A 17567-nucleotide genomic window follows, 5' to 3' on the forward strand; every position below is an offset into this window, starting at 1 on the left:
GAGAGGCCAGAGGGTCCCAGGACCGCTATGGGGAGGGGCAATTAAGAAGAGGGAAGGATTCACCTTCAATTTTTAAAAAGACTTTATTGGGTGGTATTTTACATATCATAAAATCTGCTCATCTCACATGTACAAATCAATGATTTTTTTTAAGTAAATTGACCAAGTTATGCAACCATCACTGCAAATCAAATTTAGAACATTTTCACCCCTCCCCCAATAAGACCCTCAAGCACATGTACTGTTAGTTGCCATGCTCCTCCCTCAGATGGTCTGTAGCTGACAGAAGGCAAGGCATTCTGTCCTTCCTGGGGTAGAAGGGGCAAGGCCTTTGCCTCTTGAAAGCACTCACCACGCTCAGGGAGCATGTGAACACTGGTGGTTAACATCCTCTGCTGCCCTCTTCCCAGTCTGGCCTCTGCCTATCCTCCCCAACCTCTTTTTCTTCCACTTTCCCCACCTCCTATGTTGTGCTCAACACTCATCACTAGTCAAATTGCTTTAGATCAGTTTTTCCAGTACTCTAGACGGTTGCACATGCTGGCCCCTCCTCCTACGCTATAGCTCCTCCCATGATATCTTCTCCTACCTTCCCACTCACCTCACCCATCTGGCTGATTCTCTCTGATAGAGATAGAAATGAGAGATAGAGAGACATGCTTTTATAAATGAGTATCTTACTTGATGTCTTTCCATTGAGGTATAACTCAGATACAATAAGTGTAAACATCTTAAGTATATCGCTCAGTAAACTTCTACATATGTACATGCTTGTGTAATGACCTCCCAGAACACAATGTAAGAACACTTCCAGCTCCCCAGGAAGCTCCTTTGTGCCCCCACACAGTCAGTGCACCTCCAGGTAACGACTATTCTGACCCTATTGCCATCGATTCCTTTTGCCAGGTCATGAACTTTATCACAGCTCGTTGTACCTGACTCATTATGCCTTTGAGGTTTGACAGGTTGATGACTGTATTATACTTCATGCTTCTTCACTGGTGTGTGATAATCCACTGTAGCAATGCACCACAATTTATTTCTCCATTACTGTTGATGCATATTTGGATTGCTTCAATTTTGGTTATTTTGAATAGAAAGCCTACTAACATTCTTCTATATACATGTCTTTTGATGGACAGACACCCTCATTTTCATTGGGGGTATACTTGTGTACTCATTTGTATTGGGTATGGACTGCTGCTCCCTGTTTGAGCTCCATTCCCCTGTGGTCTGTAAGGGAAGTGCCGCCATGGAGAGTTGGGCGGGTGTGGGTTTAGCTCCGTGCTTCCCTTTCTCAGGTCTAGAGCTCTACATTGATTGTGGTCACTACCTGAAAGCAGTTGCTTTACATATTTTGTGTTTTCATAGTTGTTTATGGCTGGAGTTGAAAGTCCTCTTGCAAATTCTCTTATCAACTTAGATATCACTTCTTCTAAGAAAACATTTACCAAACTGGATCATGATTGCCTGTTTCATTTTCTTTCTCCCTGAAATCAGGGGTATTATCCCCGGCATTTAGTAGATTCTTATAGAGACATAGTCTGAAAAACTGAATTAATCACTTGAATCTCACTTGACCAGCCTAGGCATAGATGCACAGCATCCAGATTCTTTATGTATAAAGGGTGACGGATGAAATGGGCTTGGCTTTTGCAAGATAGAATCTGTTTTGACCAGTATTTGTTTATTAAGCATCTGTTAATAAATTTTACTAGACTCTGCAAAATATTTATTTCGGTAAGACATGGTTGCACTCTCAAATAACTCCCAGTCCAGTTGAAGGAGCAACACCAATATTCTTGAAATAATTAAAAAAAAATACAAAACAAAATGTGACCTGGTGTTAATTATGTTCATCTTTGTGAGACACTTTCTCCGTGAAGACTTCCTGGATCCTTCTCCCTTGCCTAAACGGCCTTCCCTTCCCCAAGCCCTCTCTCCTGTGTTGGAGTTGCTTCAGCCCGTGGCCCGGGTCCTTCCTGCCTCCTAGGTGCGGGCCTGGCTTTCAGTCCTTAAGGCAAAGCTTGCACACCTTGGTCTGCATTTCCTGGGCCTGCAGTAAGGCCAGGGAATCTGTATTTTTAAAAGCTCCCCAGAAGAATCCAGCAGGGAGACTGGGGCCACGGAGACTCACTGTCTCCACTGAGGGTAGGGACATCCTGGTGGGGAGTAGCATCACTCCTCAGCCTCTGCCCTGAGATCCAGGTCCCAGCACTGATCCAGAGAAGGACCCACTGGCTGTCTCCAAGCTCAGGCTCCAATGGGATCTGGTCTCCATTTACCAGATTGTGAGCCTTCTTGACCATCAGGGGCATCAGAACCTGGTGTAAATGGCTGGAGGAGAGGGGACACATCTGGTGAGACCGCCACTTTATTTTATTAACTCTTTCCCATCTGCCCAGCGCATTCGCAACTCAGACCCAAGCTACACACAGCAGTGCTTCGGACATCTTGAACAGTTTTACACATGCCTGGGTTTTAGCAACAATAACAATGTTCACAAACACACAAAAAGGAAAAGAGAAAACAAATTCCTCTCGGGCTGAGTGTTCTCTGCCCCTGCGTTTTAAGCCCTTGTGTATTTCCAGAGAAATTTAATCCACATGACTCTAATGTGTGTACATTGAGATCATTAAGTCAGTTGGTTTTTTAAGAGCATTTGATGTTCCAAAGCTCCAGTGTAGGGTTTACAGAGGGCTTCTCCAAGCCTTTGGTCCTGTGGAGCAGGAAGCCTCCTGGCGATGAGATGGGGGTGGGAGGGGTAAGATTCTCTGAGCCCTGGAGACAGAAGCCTCAGCTCCCAGCAAGGCAAGGCGGGGCATGTCACCTCCTCCTCTTGAGTGCCTCAAGAGCAGCAGCCTGACAAAACCCAAGGGCGCTAAAAGGGAACCCTTGAAACTCAGTGGCCTTTAAGACACCAAAGTGAATTACCTGGGATACAGGTTCAGGGACATGAGCAACTTGTAAAAATAGGCTTGCCCCCATTTTACAGGCATGGCAGCTGAGACTCTGAGAGAGATGATGTAATTAGTAAGTGTCTGAACCAGGACTGGAGCTCAGATCTCCTTAGGTCCAAGGGGGCGCAGAACAGAAGCAGCCCTGGCCCTGAGGCTGGCCAGGAACATACAGTCTCCAATGGTTGTATCCTTCCTTACTGGCTACGCTGCTGGCCCCACAGAGAGCTGAGGCTGTGGTGTCCCCAGGGCCCAGCACTAACGTGGTCACATAAACAACATGTGGGAAGAATGAGTGCTTAGCCCAGCTGGGAAGAGAAGAAATACACTCTCACAGCCCAGTCCTGGATGATAAACACCAAGAGGGCATACAGAAGGAACTCTGGGAGTTTGAGTAAGGGAGAGTGAACTCCTAATTCAGCAGGACTGGGTAGAGGGAATCTGGAAAAGAAATAGCCACATTGAGAGATAGGATATTGTCCTGAGTGGCTGGAGGAGAAGGTCCAGAAAGCAGAGCAGTGAGACCAAAGACTGAGAGAACAAAGATTATACTTTGGAGGTTTTTAAATACCAGGGCAAGAGGATTGTATCTAGGTAGCAATAGAGAACAATTGGAGTTTTAGAGCAGGAAAGTGGCTCACTAGAGGTGTAACTTTTAGGGTGATCAATCTGGCTACCATGTGGAGGATGGAATTGAGAGGAGACCCTGGAAGGGGGAGTCTGGTAGAAAGGCTAGAGAAGTCTTGGTGAGTGGAGGGTCTATGGCAGGGGTCGGGGACCTATGGCTCGCGAGTCAGATGTGGCTCTTTTGATGGCTGCATCTGGCTTGCAGACAAATCTTTAATAAAAAAATAATAACATTAATAATATAAAACATTCTCATGTATTATAATCCATTCATTTCCTACTGCTCATATTCATGGTTGTGGGTGGCTGGAGCCAATCACAGCTGTCCTCCGGATAACACCAAATTTTTATTGGGTAATGCATAACGTTCATGGGTCCTTGTGAGGTCAGAAAGTAAACTTCCTTCCTTTTAATCAAGTAGTCAGCTAGCTAATTGCAGAAACCCTTTTGACAAAGAAGATGGCTAAAAGAAAAAAAAAGGAGGAGTATCGTACTTTTCAGCAGGAGTGGACAGAGGAATTCACCTTTGTGGAGAGAGCAGGTTCTGCAGTGTGTCTAATATGCAATGATAAAATTGCATCAATGAAACGGTCAAATATAAAGCAGCACCTCGACACACACCATACTACATTTGCATCGAAATATCTAGTGGGGGACAGCAGGAAGAAAGTATGTCAAGAGCTAGTGTGCAGAGTACAAGCTAGTCAGCAGCAACTCCGTGTTTGGACTCAACAAGGTGACTGGAATTCAGCTAGCTTTGCTGGTGCTTTAGCAATTGTGAGAAATGGAAAGCCATTCACAGATGGGGAGTATGCCAAAACAGTCATGCTTGATGTTGCCAATGAACTTTTTGATGACTTTTCTGATAAAGACAAGATAATCAACCAAATAAAAGACATGCCTCTGTCGGCAAGAACTGTTCACAATTGTACTATCATGATGGCAAATCAAATTGAGGCAACACAAGTGAAGGACATAAATGCAGCACCATTCTTTTCTCTCACTTTGGATGAGTCAACAGACATAAGCCATTTATCCCAGTTCAGTGTGATTGCAAGGTATGCTGTCAGTGACACACTATGTGAGGAAAGTCTTGCTGTTTTGCCTATGAAAGAGACAACAAGAGGGGAGGATTTATTCAAGTCTTTCACTGAGTTTGCTAAAGAAAATAATCTACTGATGGATAAACTTATTTTGGTGTGTACTGATGGTGCTCCATGCCTGGTGGGGAAAAACAGAGGATTCATAGTGCTTCTTCGTGAACATGGAAAGAGACCCATCCTAAATTTTCACTGTGTCCTACATCAGGAGGCGCTTTGTGCTCAGATGTGTGGCGAGCAGCTTGGTGAGGTGATGTTGCTAGTCATTCAAGTGGTCAACTTTATTGTTGCCCGAGCTTTAAATGATCGCCAGTCTAAAACACTGCTGGATGAAGTTGGGGATAATTATCCTGGTCTGCTTCTGCACAGCAATGGGCATTGGTTGTCAAGAGGGAAGGTGCTCAGCCGTTTCGTGGCTTGTCTGAGCGAAATCCATACTTTTCTTGAATTGAAAAACATCAAGCATCCTGAGTTAGCTAACACTGAGTGGCTCCTGAAGTTCTACTATCTTATGGACATGACTGAACATCTGAACCAGCTCAATGTGAAAATGCAAGGCATTGGAAATACAGTCTTATCCCTTCGACAAGCAGTGTTTGCTTTTGAAAACAAGCTGGAGCTCTTTATCTCCGACATTGAAACAGGTCTTTTACTACACTTTGAAAAACTGGAAGAGTTTAAAGATGCATGCACAGCAAGTGACCCTGCTCAACATCTTGATTTCCAGAAGCTAGCGGGCTTCACATCTAATCTCCTGCAGTCATTCAAAGTGCACTTTGGAGAATTTTGTGAGCACACTCGTCTTTTTAAGTTCATCACCCATCCACACGAGTGTGCAGTGGACAGCGCCGACCAGAGTTACATCCCCGGTGTCTCCATCAGAGATTTTGAGCTACAAGCTGCTGACCTGAAGGCCTCAGCCACGTGGGTGAATAAGTTCAAGTCATTGAATGAAGATTTGGAAAGACTTGCATGACAGCAAGCAGAGCTGGCGAGCAAACACAAGTGGGAAGAAATGAAAAAACTTCAACCCGTGTACCAGCTGATTGTCAAAACTTGGAATGTGCTTCCCGTCACATACCACACAGTGCAGTGTGTGAGTATTGCTGTACTGACAATGTTTGGCTCTATGTATTCATGTGAGCAGTCTTTCTCACATCTAAAGAACGTTAAGACCAACCTACGATCACGTTTAACAGATGGAAGTCTCAACGCCTGCATGAAGCTTAGCCTCACCACGTATCAACCAGACTACAAAGCCATCAGCAAAACCATGCAGCCCCAGAAGTGACATTAATGGTAAGAAGTACTTTATTCATCATTGGTTAGCAACAGCATAACAACATTATTAAAAAGAATTCAGAGACTTATTGTACTTTAAAAGTGTTGGTCTTACATAAAATGCAGACATTTACCTGTATTTAGTGTTAAACATGTTGTTATGGCTCTCACGGAATTACATTTTAAAATACATATGTGGCTCTCATATTCATGGCTCTCTCAGCCAAAAAGTTTACTGACCCCTGGTCTAGGGGGTGGAGTCTTGAAGGGGCTTACTTTATGAGCATCAGTAGTTCATTTATTCATTCTTGAAAACCTGTGCCATGTCCTGAGAATTCATTGGTGAACAAAATTGCAAAGTTCCTACCCAAATGTACCTTTTCTTTTAGTGGGGCAAGACATGGTATAATTTGTGCATCATCTGTCAGTGGTGAGGTGTGCAATAAAGAAGCATTAAGCACCTGACCAGGCGATGGCACAGTGGATAGAGCAACGGACTGGGATGTGGAGGACGCAGGTTCGAAACCCCGAGGTTGCCAGCTTGAGCGCGGGCTCATCTGGTTTGAGCAAGGCTCACCAGATTGAGCCCAAGGTCGGTGGCAAGAGCAAGGGGTCATTCAGTCTGCTATAGCCCCCCGGTCAAGGCATGTATGAGAAATCAATTAATGAACAACTAAGGAGCCACAATGAAGGATTAATGTTTCTCATCCTTCTCCCTTCCTGTCTATCTGTCCCTATCTGTCCCTCTCTCTGACTCTCTCTGTCTCTGCCACAAAAAATAAATAAATAAAAAAGAAGAAGCATTAGGCAGAGTAAGGGGGCTTGAGAGCAGTGGGTGAGGATGCAGGCTACTGCCTTATACAAGCCATCAAGGAAGGCCTCAGTGCTAGGGTGACAGCAATCAGAGACTGAAGGAAAAGGAGAATCTCAGACAATCATGGATATTTAGAAAAGAATATTCCAGGCAGAGGGAATGACAAGTGCAAAGGTCCTGAGGTGGGAAAAAGCCTAGAATGAGTGTGGCTGACGTAGAGTCAACTTGGATAAGAATAGAAAGAGGTGATGTCAGAGATGAAACGGTATGAGGATGACTGATTGAAAAGATAGTGAAAAAGCAGAAAAACAAACTCTAGCAACAGGGACAGACTTTGGGAGAACAGGTACACTAAGTTTTGGTCCCATTTTTTTGAAGTATCCTAGGGTCAACTGGGTACAAGAGGCCAGGTTGGATCAAGAGCCTTCAACTTAACAGGGAGATCAGGGTCTAGACTCATATGCTGGGAGAAATACATTCTCAGAGGAGCAGTTCAAAGAGAAGGAGGGGGAGCTGGGGACAGAACCCTGGGATGCCTGTGGTGGGAGGGAGAGAAGATCAGAGGAAAGGGTAGACTGGGGCTCAGAACCCCAGGGGGCAGAAGAGGAGAGAACTGTGAGAAAGGGGGCAGGGGCTGCCTGTCCCAGGCAGGGAGGGCGTCATGCAGCTCTCCCAGGGCTTATCCACCAGTGCTGCTCCCAGCAGCAGCGGAGGGGCGGAGCTGGGGAGCTTGCAGTGGGGGCCAGACTGCAGCCCAGAGTGCTGGAGATGGAGGAACCACTTCGGAGTGCATCCGTGCACACAGAGCAAATCTAGAGTTCTTAAAACGACTCACTGTAACGAATGTAAAAACTGTCTGCAATACTGCTCTAGGGCAGTGGTTCTCAAACCTGACAGCCTACATTAGGATCCCCTGGAAGGACTGCTGGGCTCCGCCTCCAGTTTCTGATCCACTAGGTCCTGATGGAGCATGAGAATATGCTTTTCTAAGGAGTTCTCAGGTAGTGCTGTCACTGCTGGTCTAAGTACCACACACAGAACCACCAGCCGAAAGCTTTCCATCTCCATTATCTTAAGCTGGTGACAACAGACACAAAATAGCCCGAGCCAGTGTAGGTGCCCGTGTGTGGGGAAGTGGGTGCCCTGGGGGCAGAGTGGAGAGGGGCTGGGAGGAGGGACAGGCTATTTTTGAGGAGATCTGCTCCTGTCTCGTTGTCATCCACTCCAAACCCCGCCCACCTCTCTTAGCCCTTCCTCTGCCTCCTCCTACTTTTCGATTTTCTGTTTTCTTTTCTTTGCCCACTTGCTCTTCCTGATTTCTCCATTTCCCACACTGCTCCTTCGTTTCTCAACTTCTCTACCCCTGCCCTTTCAGGCTCTTCCTCCTCCTCCCGGCCCTTCTCTCCTTCCTCTGGAGTCTCCAATGGAAATGGTCGCGACGGGGGTTTGGAGGCGACCTGTCCCTGTATCCCCATTCCCTCTCCTGCTTCTCTCCGTTGCCACCGATGCCATTAGTTCCATCCACCTGCTGTGTGCTGTGAGGGGAAGGGAGGGAGAAGGAGCCCAGCCCAGCTTCCTAGCACCTGCCCACCTGGCGGCTGCACTGCCCTCAGGGTGCTACCTGGCTGCTCCTTCCGCTAGTGGGGGAGGGGACTTGTACCCAGAGAAGTGGACAAGGATAGTAAGAGAAAGCGGTCTCTGGAGGTGGAAAGAAATGGAGAAAGAGAATCTGGTGGAGTGGGAGACTGAGAAGGAAGTTAAGGGGTGTGCTGACCCCTGCCCTGCCAAACCATACTGAGCCTTAGTCACCTGAATTCTGGGATGTCCTGATGAGAAACAGAAACTTCTTGGGGGAAAGGAGCTTCTTAAACCTGTCATCACCCTCAGCAATGGAAAGACAGACTTGGTGGCCTGGCTCAACCAAAATCACAGCGAGTCCTACACTGCCTTCCATCTCTTTGAAGGGCCTTTCTGGATTCTTTTGCCATAGCTCAAGGCTTTGTGCTCAGGTGCCGAAGGGGCCGTGTGCCTGGGTGCCCTGCGTGTGGACCCTGAGGCAGTGGGGAGGGGCTCCCAGAACCTGCTGGGCTTGGGAGCACACCCCCCGCCAGGGCCAAGTGCAGATCCTGCCAGCAGCCCTGCACGGCCACCACCTCCCCCGAGGCTGGCGTCACGCAGGGGATGAGAGCCCTCAGTGCCGAAGGTGGACAAAACTGAAACGGGCCTGCCTGACACAAGACTTCCATCTGTCCCAGAAACCTCCCTGGAAATGCAGTATCTTCTAGTTGTGGAGACCTCAGGCAGAGGGTCTGTCTCCACAGCCTGAAGACAGGGTCACCATTGCCATGTCTGTACAGGACCCCTATTCTGTGTTGAGGTGGGCTGGGGAGGGACAGGGTGTCTGGGGGCAGGCTCAGGGGGCACAGGTGGACAGTAAACATGGGTGGGGCTGACCTTCAGGGCTACCACACCTTCCACAGCGTCGCCCCCCAGCCCCGCCGCCCAAGAGGAACTTAGAGATTGTTTATACCCCAACCCTCTTATTCTATAGAGGAGGAAACTGAGGCCCAGAGATAGAGACTACACCAGAGATAGAGGCCACACAACAAGTCAGTGAGAAAACCACGACTGAAACTCAGGTATCCCAACTCTCAATCCCATCGCTTCCACTTCCTGCGACATTTCCACCTGGAGCTTAATGGAAACTGTCAAATGGTTAATCCACTCACCATCCTGGGTCCCTTGATTCAAGATTGGTCAGTGACACCTACCTAAACTAAATTCTAATTTTTGGTTAAGGCATTAATTAATGCCTTTGTGCACTCACCTTCCCAGATAACAAATTTGCGTTTTCACTAGGATCTTCCCTGTCTAAACCCAGAGGCCCTCTAACGGTGGCATTCGGGTTGACTGAAAAGGTAATCCATGAGGAATAATTGATACATTTCAGCTCTCAAGCCTCGACTGAGGGATGAGGCCCTCGAGCCCAGCCATTCCCTCCCTTTCCAGGCTGAAGGTTTCTCACCGTCTCATCTGCGGCCCTTTTCTACAGGGTGACAGCAATGTCAGGGTGGGCGTGGGGCACAGATCTTCTGCTTCAGCAAATACACTGCTCACAAAAATTAAGGGATATTTTATTGCTCATATTCATTTTGAAATATGCCCTAAGTTTTGTGAGCAGTAGAAATGAAGGCACATCAGAGTGGCTCCTCGCCTAGGAACAGTCTTGGCTCAGAGCCACGCAAATCTGAGTTCCCTTCCCTGTGAAGCACTTTCCAAGCTGTGGGAACTTGAGCGCATCACATCCACTTACTGGACCAAAGGGTTTTTATGAGAAAGACACAGGAGATGGAGTGTGAAGTGTCTCCCTTGGGCAGATGCTAGATACGTTAGCTCCTCACACTGGCCTATCCCCCGAGAAAGGGCAGGATGTCCAGGGAGAGGTTTCAAGGAAATGGGCTTCAGGAACTGTTTGGACAGAATGACAGATCTCATCCAATTCTGTCCTTCCCCCTCGGGCGACAGTGCCGGTTGGGAAGCCGGGGACAGCCTCAGGCTCTGTTGCTGTGGAAACCTCCTTGAGGAACACTCTAAGCTTGCTCTCTTCCTGGCTCGGGTCCTCAGCGCAGGCTCCCAACTCCACGGCACATAAATACCCTCTGCTATTTTCTCTTGGAACAAATAAAGTTCGGCACCGTGACTCATTCTGGTTAAAGGATAAATCACTACAGGACCAAAGCCCAGATAGGATGAAACCACCCAACATACAAGAGAGATGGAAAAAGAGAGAGAGAAACTGTACTGGTTGGGTAATGTGGGCCCGGGGCGCCCGGCCAAGCCACCCAGCAGACCCTGGCAGGGAGCACGGACAGAAGGACTGTGAGTCGCAGAGGGCTGAAGGAGAGGAAACCCAGAAGTGGGCCTCACAGGCCGGAGCCGGGGAACCTTCAGCCCCTCAAAAGCACGAAGCAGCAGTGAGAGCAAGCACAGAGAGCCTGTCAGCCCCAGCACACCGGAGAACTGAGGCTGTGCGTGCGTTTAAGGTACAACCTGCAGAAGGTTCCCACAGCTCTTTATATCTCCAAGAAGTTTTCCCTGGGACTTGAAGAGTATGTCAGTGAGGGCCCACGGCACCTTTGATGCACACACACTGGTCAGCAGAACCCAGAGCTGAAGCCAGTCCTCAGGGTCGTAGAAGAGTCCAAGCAGGGGCCAGACACTGGGGTTTGGGGGTGCGGGTAAGATGCACAGTCTTGGTAGTGGGAGTAGGGAAGGAAAGTCTCTGGTTACTAACCTCCACAAAAGAAAATAAAGTTAATTTGGGCAGTTCAGGGAAGCCAGAGGGATTTGCCGAGTCAGCATCTTCTCCAACCACCACCGCCCCCACCCCCGCCCCCACCAGCCTGCGGGCTCTTCCTCCGTCCTCCCTTCTCTGACGCCAACACTGCTGGTTTTATGCCTCCAGTGTCTTCCTTAAGTCCAGCATGGAGAGGGAAGGGGAGTCCCTCGTATGAGGCGGAGAATAAACTAATGCTTAAATTCACTCTATTTGGAGAATGACTTCTTTCTGGAAGAAAATTTTTAATTGAATCGCACTTGGAGAAGTAAGCAAATCATAGGTGATACATAATATACGTGCAATGGTCATCTCCATCTCAGCCGATGTTTACCGAGTGAGCGCACCCAGGGAGCTGGCACCGGGATCAAGCGACAGACTTCTGCCAGGACCCCAGAAGCCTCCCTTGTGCACCCTCATCATCCAGATCCCCTCCAAAACCAATCACCATTCTGACCATGAGCAAATTGATTGGTTTAGCCTGCTTTTGAACGTTATATAAATGGAAACTTGTACTATTTTGTGACAGACTTGTTTTTATTTAAGCATAGTTGGCATACAAAATTATATTAGCTCCAGATGAACAGCTTAGTGATCTGACATCTATATACCTTATGATGATAAATCCAGCACCCATCTGTCACCACACACAGTTATTACGATACTGACTCTATGGCAACCATCCACAAAACAAAAAGGTAACCTACTGAATGGGGGGAGATAGTTTCAAATGAGATATTCAAGAAAGGGTTAGTATCCAGAATATATAGAACACTTACCACCAAAAAAATTTAAAAAATGGGCAGTGGGGCTGAATAGACATTTCTCCAAAGAAGACATACAACAGCCAACAGACATATGAAAAGATACTCAAGATCACTAATCATCAGGGAAATGCATATCAAAACCACAGTGAGATATCACCTCATACCTGTCAAAATGGCTATGATTAAAAAATACAATAAATAATGTGTTAGTGAAGATGTGGAGAAAAAGGAACCCTTGTGCATTTTGGGTGAGATTATAAATTGGTGCAGCCACTATGGAAACCAGTATGGAGGTTTCTTAAAAAATTAAAAATAGAACTACCCCATGACCAAGCAATTCTACTTCTGGGTATTTATCTGAAGAAAAGTAAAACACTAATTAGAAAAGATATATGCTCCCCTAGTTATATACATTATTTACAATAGCCAAGTTATATAGAAGCAACCTTGAGAATGACTTTCTATAATTTCATAGGTTTGAATTCTCTATACTGGTACCCAGGCTTTAATTGTTCTTTGGCACATTATGTGTAATTATCATACCTGACACTAGGAAAAGCAAGGCTGACTGATAATGGCTCCTGCCTCCGATCCCCTAAGATTCCCATAGAAGTCACTAACTCAGGGAAGCATGTGCTTCCATTCAGTTAGGCTACAAAATATGAAAAGCAGACTACTTATTGAAAACTGCAAAGTGGAATAAATGTGTTTTAAGGTTATATGCAAATAGAAAATCAAATCAATGTGCTGTAAGTGCTTTTTCTCTCTAATCTCAGCTGTGATCAATCACTACTTAAACTACTTCTTGTTTTCTCCAGGCTTGGATAGAATGCCTCCTTCTAACTTTCCCTGACTCCATGGCGAACAATTAAGGGCTCCTCAGGACCTCCCTCTTTCTCATGGCTTTTCTTCTCTAGCAGCCTCTCTCCCGCACAGCTGCGCTCAGACAGGCCGCCAGTGGCAAATGCTATTGACTGGAGACCACCTTGACAAGGTTTCTGTCATTTTCTGTTGAATTCCTAAATCCTCCCCGCTCTCCCTCTTGGATCCTTTCTTGTTTAGAAAATGGATGAGTTTAGCTGTGATGAGTTAACCTGAGCCAATAATGCAGAGAGACGTGGAGAGGGAGCTGTAGGAAAAGCCAGTTAAGAGAAATGGAAAATGAAATGGGGAAAAAGGGAAGAGGAGAGGAGAGGAAATGAAGAATAAAGAGCCAAGAGAGATTAACAGGGGAGCGGGAGCTGTGAGCCCCCAAGGGTAGGACTTGCCTTTTATTCATCTTTACATCGTTAATGATTAGCACAGACCCACAGAAGGAAGAGAGAATTGTTCTAGAAGTCTGAGTGCGACCCGAGAGCTAACTCTCAGGGAAGCCCAAAGCTGGACATTCCTTTTTTTTTTTTAATTACAGTTGACGTCCAGTATTATATTAGTTTCAGGTGTACAACCTCATGATTAGACATTTATGTAACTTACCAAGTGATCACCCCAATATATCTAGAACCCACCTGTCACCATATATAGTTATTACAGCATTATTGACTACATTCCCTATGCTGTACTTTACATCCCCATGACTATTCTATAACTGCCAATTTGTACTTCTAAGTCCCTTCACCTTTTTCACCCCCCACCTCTCTCCCACCTGGCAATCATCAAAATGTTCTCTGTATCTAAGAGTCTTTTTCTGCTCTGCTTGTTTGTTTATTTTGTTTTTTAGATTCCACATATAAGTGAAATCATATTGCATTTGTCTTTCTCTGACTGTTTTATTTCACTTCGCATAATATCTTCTTTCTTTAATTTTTTTTTTTTTTTTTTTGTATTTTCTGAAGTTGGAAACGGGGAGGTAGTCACACAGACTCCCGCATGCACCTGACCGGGATCCACCCGGCATGCCCACCAGGGGGCGATGCTCTGCCCATCTGGGGAGTTGTTCTGTTGCAACCAGAGCCATTCTAGTGCCTGAGGCAGAGGCCACAGAGCCATCCTCAGCGCCAGGGCCATCCCTGCTCTAATGGAGCCTCGGCTGCAGGAGAGGAAGAGAGAGACAGAGAGGAAGGAGAGGGGGAGGGGTGGAGAAGCAGATGTCAGCAGCTCCTGTGTGCCCTCGCCAGGAATTGAACCCAGGACTCCTGCACGTCAGGCCGACGCTCTACCACTGAGCCAACCAGACAGGGCTCACATAATACCTTCTAAGACCGTCCATGTTGCTGCAGAAGGCAAGATTTCATCCTTTTTTTATAGCTAAGTCATATTCTATTGTATATATGCACCACTTCTTCTTTATCCATTCATATATTGATGGACACTTAGGTTCCTTCCATATCTTGGCTATGGTAAATAATGTTGCAATAAACCTTGCGTCTTTTTGATGTATATGTCTTTTTGATTTAGTGTTTTAGGTTTCTTCACATAAATACCCAGAAGTGGAGTTGCTGGGTCCTTCTTTGTCTCTTGTTATAGCCTTTGTTTTAAAGTCTATTTTGTCTGGTGTAAGTATTGTTACCCCAGGTTTTTTATTTTGTTTTGTTTCAATTTCATGAAATATCTCTTTCCATCCCTTTATTTTCAGTCTGTATGTGTCTTTCGATCTGAAGTGAGTCTTATAGACAGCATATGTAAAGGTCTTATTTTCTTATCCATTTAGTCACCATATGTCTTTTGATTGGAGCATTTAATCTATTTGCATTTAAAGTAACTGTTGATAGATATGTATTTATTGCCATTTTATTTACACTTTTTATACTTCTTTTTTCTTCTTTTTTTTCTTTCTGTATTAAACCTTTTTCTATTTAGAAAATTAAATTTAATGAGGGTGACATTGATCAATAAGAGTACATAGGTTTCAGTTAAACATTTCTATAACATTTGAATTATTGATTGTGTTGTGGGCCCATCACCGTATATTTGTCCCTCTTAACTCCCCTCCCCACCACCTTCCTTTCCTTGGTAACCACTTTACTTTTATCTATGTCCATGAGTCTTAATTTTATATCCCACCTATGTGTGAAATCATATAGTTCTTAGTTTTTCCTGATTTACTTATTTCACTTAGTATAATGTTCTTAAGTTCCATCCATGTTATCGTAAATGGCAATATGTTATCATTTCTTATAGCTGAGTAGTATTCCAAAACCCTTTAACATTTCTTATATAATGGTTTGTTGGTGATGAGCTCCTTTAGGTTTTCCTTGTTTGGGAAGCTTTTTATCTGTCATTCAATTCTAAATGATAGCTTTGGTGGGTAGAGTAATCTTGGTTGTAGGTCCTCACTTTCTATCACTTTGAATATTTCATGCCAATCCCTTCTGGCCTGCAAAGTTTTTGTTGAGAAATCATCTGACAGTCTTATGGAGCTCCTTTATAGGTAACTAACTGCTTTTTTCTTGCTGCTTTTAAGATTTTTTTTGTCTTTAATCTTTGGCATTTTAATTATGATGTGTCTTGGTGTGGGCCTCTTTGGATTCAGCCGTGTTTGGGATTCTCTGCACTTCCTGGAGTTGTATGTCTGTTTGTTTCACCAGGTTAGGGAAGTTTTCCGTCATTATGTTTTCAATTTCTTGCTGTCTTTCTCCTCCTTTTGGCACCCCACGATGTGAATGTTAGTATGCTTGAAGTTGTCCCAGAGGCTCCTTAAACTATCTTCAGTTTTTTTAATTCTTTTTTTATTTTTGCTGTTCTGCTTGGGTGTTTTCTGCTTCAAAGCTAGACATTCTTGTTGTAAAGGGGATGGAGACAATGGCCTCATATGAGAGAGGTTGAGATTTCCTGTCCTCTCTTTCTCTGCAAAGGTTGGAGGGGCCCCGCTGAAGTGAGGTCAGGCAGAGGGCAGGTGGGTGGTGGACAGTGGCCTGGCCCAGCTCCAGCAGCTTGCCCTGTGTCAGCAGCTCCCCTCTGCACTGTCTTCTCTGCCCCTCCCCAACCACTGAGTCAGTGAGTTTGTAACTCGAGGAGGAGGACATTTCCAAAAATGTAATGACCGACTTTACCCTCCAATGGTTCAAGTGAGTCCACAGCCTCTTTGTTTCCCAACAGCTTCTCAAAATAAGAATAATGCTGTAAGAAGAGCTATTACTCACGATCTGGAAGGGACAGAGGTAAACCAACTTGAGCTCTGAACCAGACAGGGAGAACCTCGAAGGATTCTGCATAGCCAATGATTCCCTAGTGTAACTCAGGGCTTCCAGATGGAACACAGGGCTGCTTCTAGGTACCTTCTCCCCTATGCCCAGAGGTGGAGAGAAGACCAGGTAGGAGGGGGAGTCTAAGAGCCATCCTTAGCCAGCTGGGTAACTTTGGGTGAGTCACCAAGCTTCTCTGTGCTGCAGTTTTCTCATCTTCAAAATGGGTCTTCTCTCTCTCTCTCTCTCTCTCCCTCTCTCTCTCTCTCTCAGTTGTTTTGTGAATTAAGTCCATCAGTGTCAGAGGGAGCACTGAGCACAATCCCTGACACATAATAATTCCCCCAAACATTCACGTATGGCTGCATTAATTTATGTGCTTGTTCATACAAAGTGCTTTGAAAGTAGATAAACTCATGACCCCGTGTTTGTTAACTATTTCTCGATTGTGCATCCTGCCTTTAATTCCCATGTGACCTGTTTGTCTTTATTTAAAAGTCTTCTTTTTTCTTCTTTTTTTTCTTTCTGTATTAAACCTTTTTCTATTTAGAAAATTAAAATTTATCAGGTGGTGATCACCTGATAATATAAGCCAGGAGTTCCCAAAGTTAGCAGAACAGAATTGCCAGTTAAAGAATACAGATTCCTCACCCCAATCCAAGACTTACAAACTCAGATTCTCCCTAGAGGTAAGACCTGGGAATCTCTATTTTTAAACATCCCCAGGTATATCTAATGCCAGCCAGATTCTGGAACCACTGCCCTGATCCTTTTTAAGGTGCCTGTGAGTTCTCATGGATTCATAGGTTAAGATTTTTCAAGGCTTATGCTAAGAATGACCCTCGATGCCTGAATCCAAAGGGGTGGCCAATGGCAGGGACTCAGAGATCCTAGAAAGCAGGTGGGGGTTACTTGATCAGGAGACAATACAATGCCGGTGTAGACATCTAAACATCTATCTACACATAAATGTGTCAACAGACACAAGACCAAAAAAGAGCTTTTCTCCTATTGCCTCTGGGCCTTCTCCTCTTTCTCTGCCTCAACGGAGCCCGTGTGGCTAGATCCCTGGACACAGTCAGAATAACGGTGTCCCACTTGTGCCTCAGCTTCTAGCCAGAGGATCCTGGCATTCTCTGGGCTGTGCTTTCTTCTCCGTCAAAGGGAATTGCTCTCCTATCTCATCATCTCCCCTGGCCGGGAGGCTGATGCAATGAGCTGCTGGGTGTGTATGCTGTCACGTAGAAAATATCACCACCCTAATTATGAACCTATGTAAATAGGCCCACCCAGGATGGAGAGCAAGAGTGGCATGGCCCCTTTCCAGCAGAGGGGCTGTCAGCCTTCCACACACCAAGAAATTGAAACTATACATTCCACTGAGAGACATCTGCCCAAACTATTATTGTTTTTATGTTTCACTCCCAAAGGAAAGAGTTGTTATAAAACTGGGGGGGGGGGGTCAGTTCTCTGACCATGACTTGAAAATATAAGCAAGAATTTATCAGACATTTGGAAAAGAGACAGAGAGCCTGGCCAGGAGGTGGCGCAGTAGATAGAG

The 17567-nt window shown here is 45.6% G+C and overlaps 1 protein-coding gene across 3 annotated transcripts in view; it reads left to right on the plus strand.

The window, feature by feature from the left end:
• The window catches only part of ITGA11 (integrin subunit alpha 11), a 137344-nt gene that overhangs the window by 33190 nt on the left and 86587 nt on the right, over window positions 1–17567 (plus strand). Inside the window, exon 1 of one of the 3 annotated variants that reach the window (XM_066276446.1) lies at window positions 12810–12876. The exons of the other annotated variants lie outside the window; for them this stretch is intronic. The gene's annotated coding sequence lies outside the window, so the exon portion shown is untranslated. Of the gene's footprint in view, window positions 1–12809; window positions 12877–17567 lie in introns of those variants that run through there. 3 annotated transcript variants of the gene reach the window in all.

Source organism: Saccopteryx bilineata, chromosome 4, assembly GCF_036850765.1.
Source record: "Saccopteryx bilineata isolate mSacBil1 chromosome 4, mSacBil1_pri_phased_curated, whole genome shotgun sequence".
Taxonomy (NCBI): domain Eukaryota; kingdom Metazoa; phylum Chordata; class Mammalia; order Chiroptera; family Emballonuridae; genus Saccopteryx; species Saccopteryx bilineata.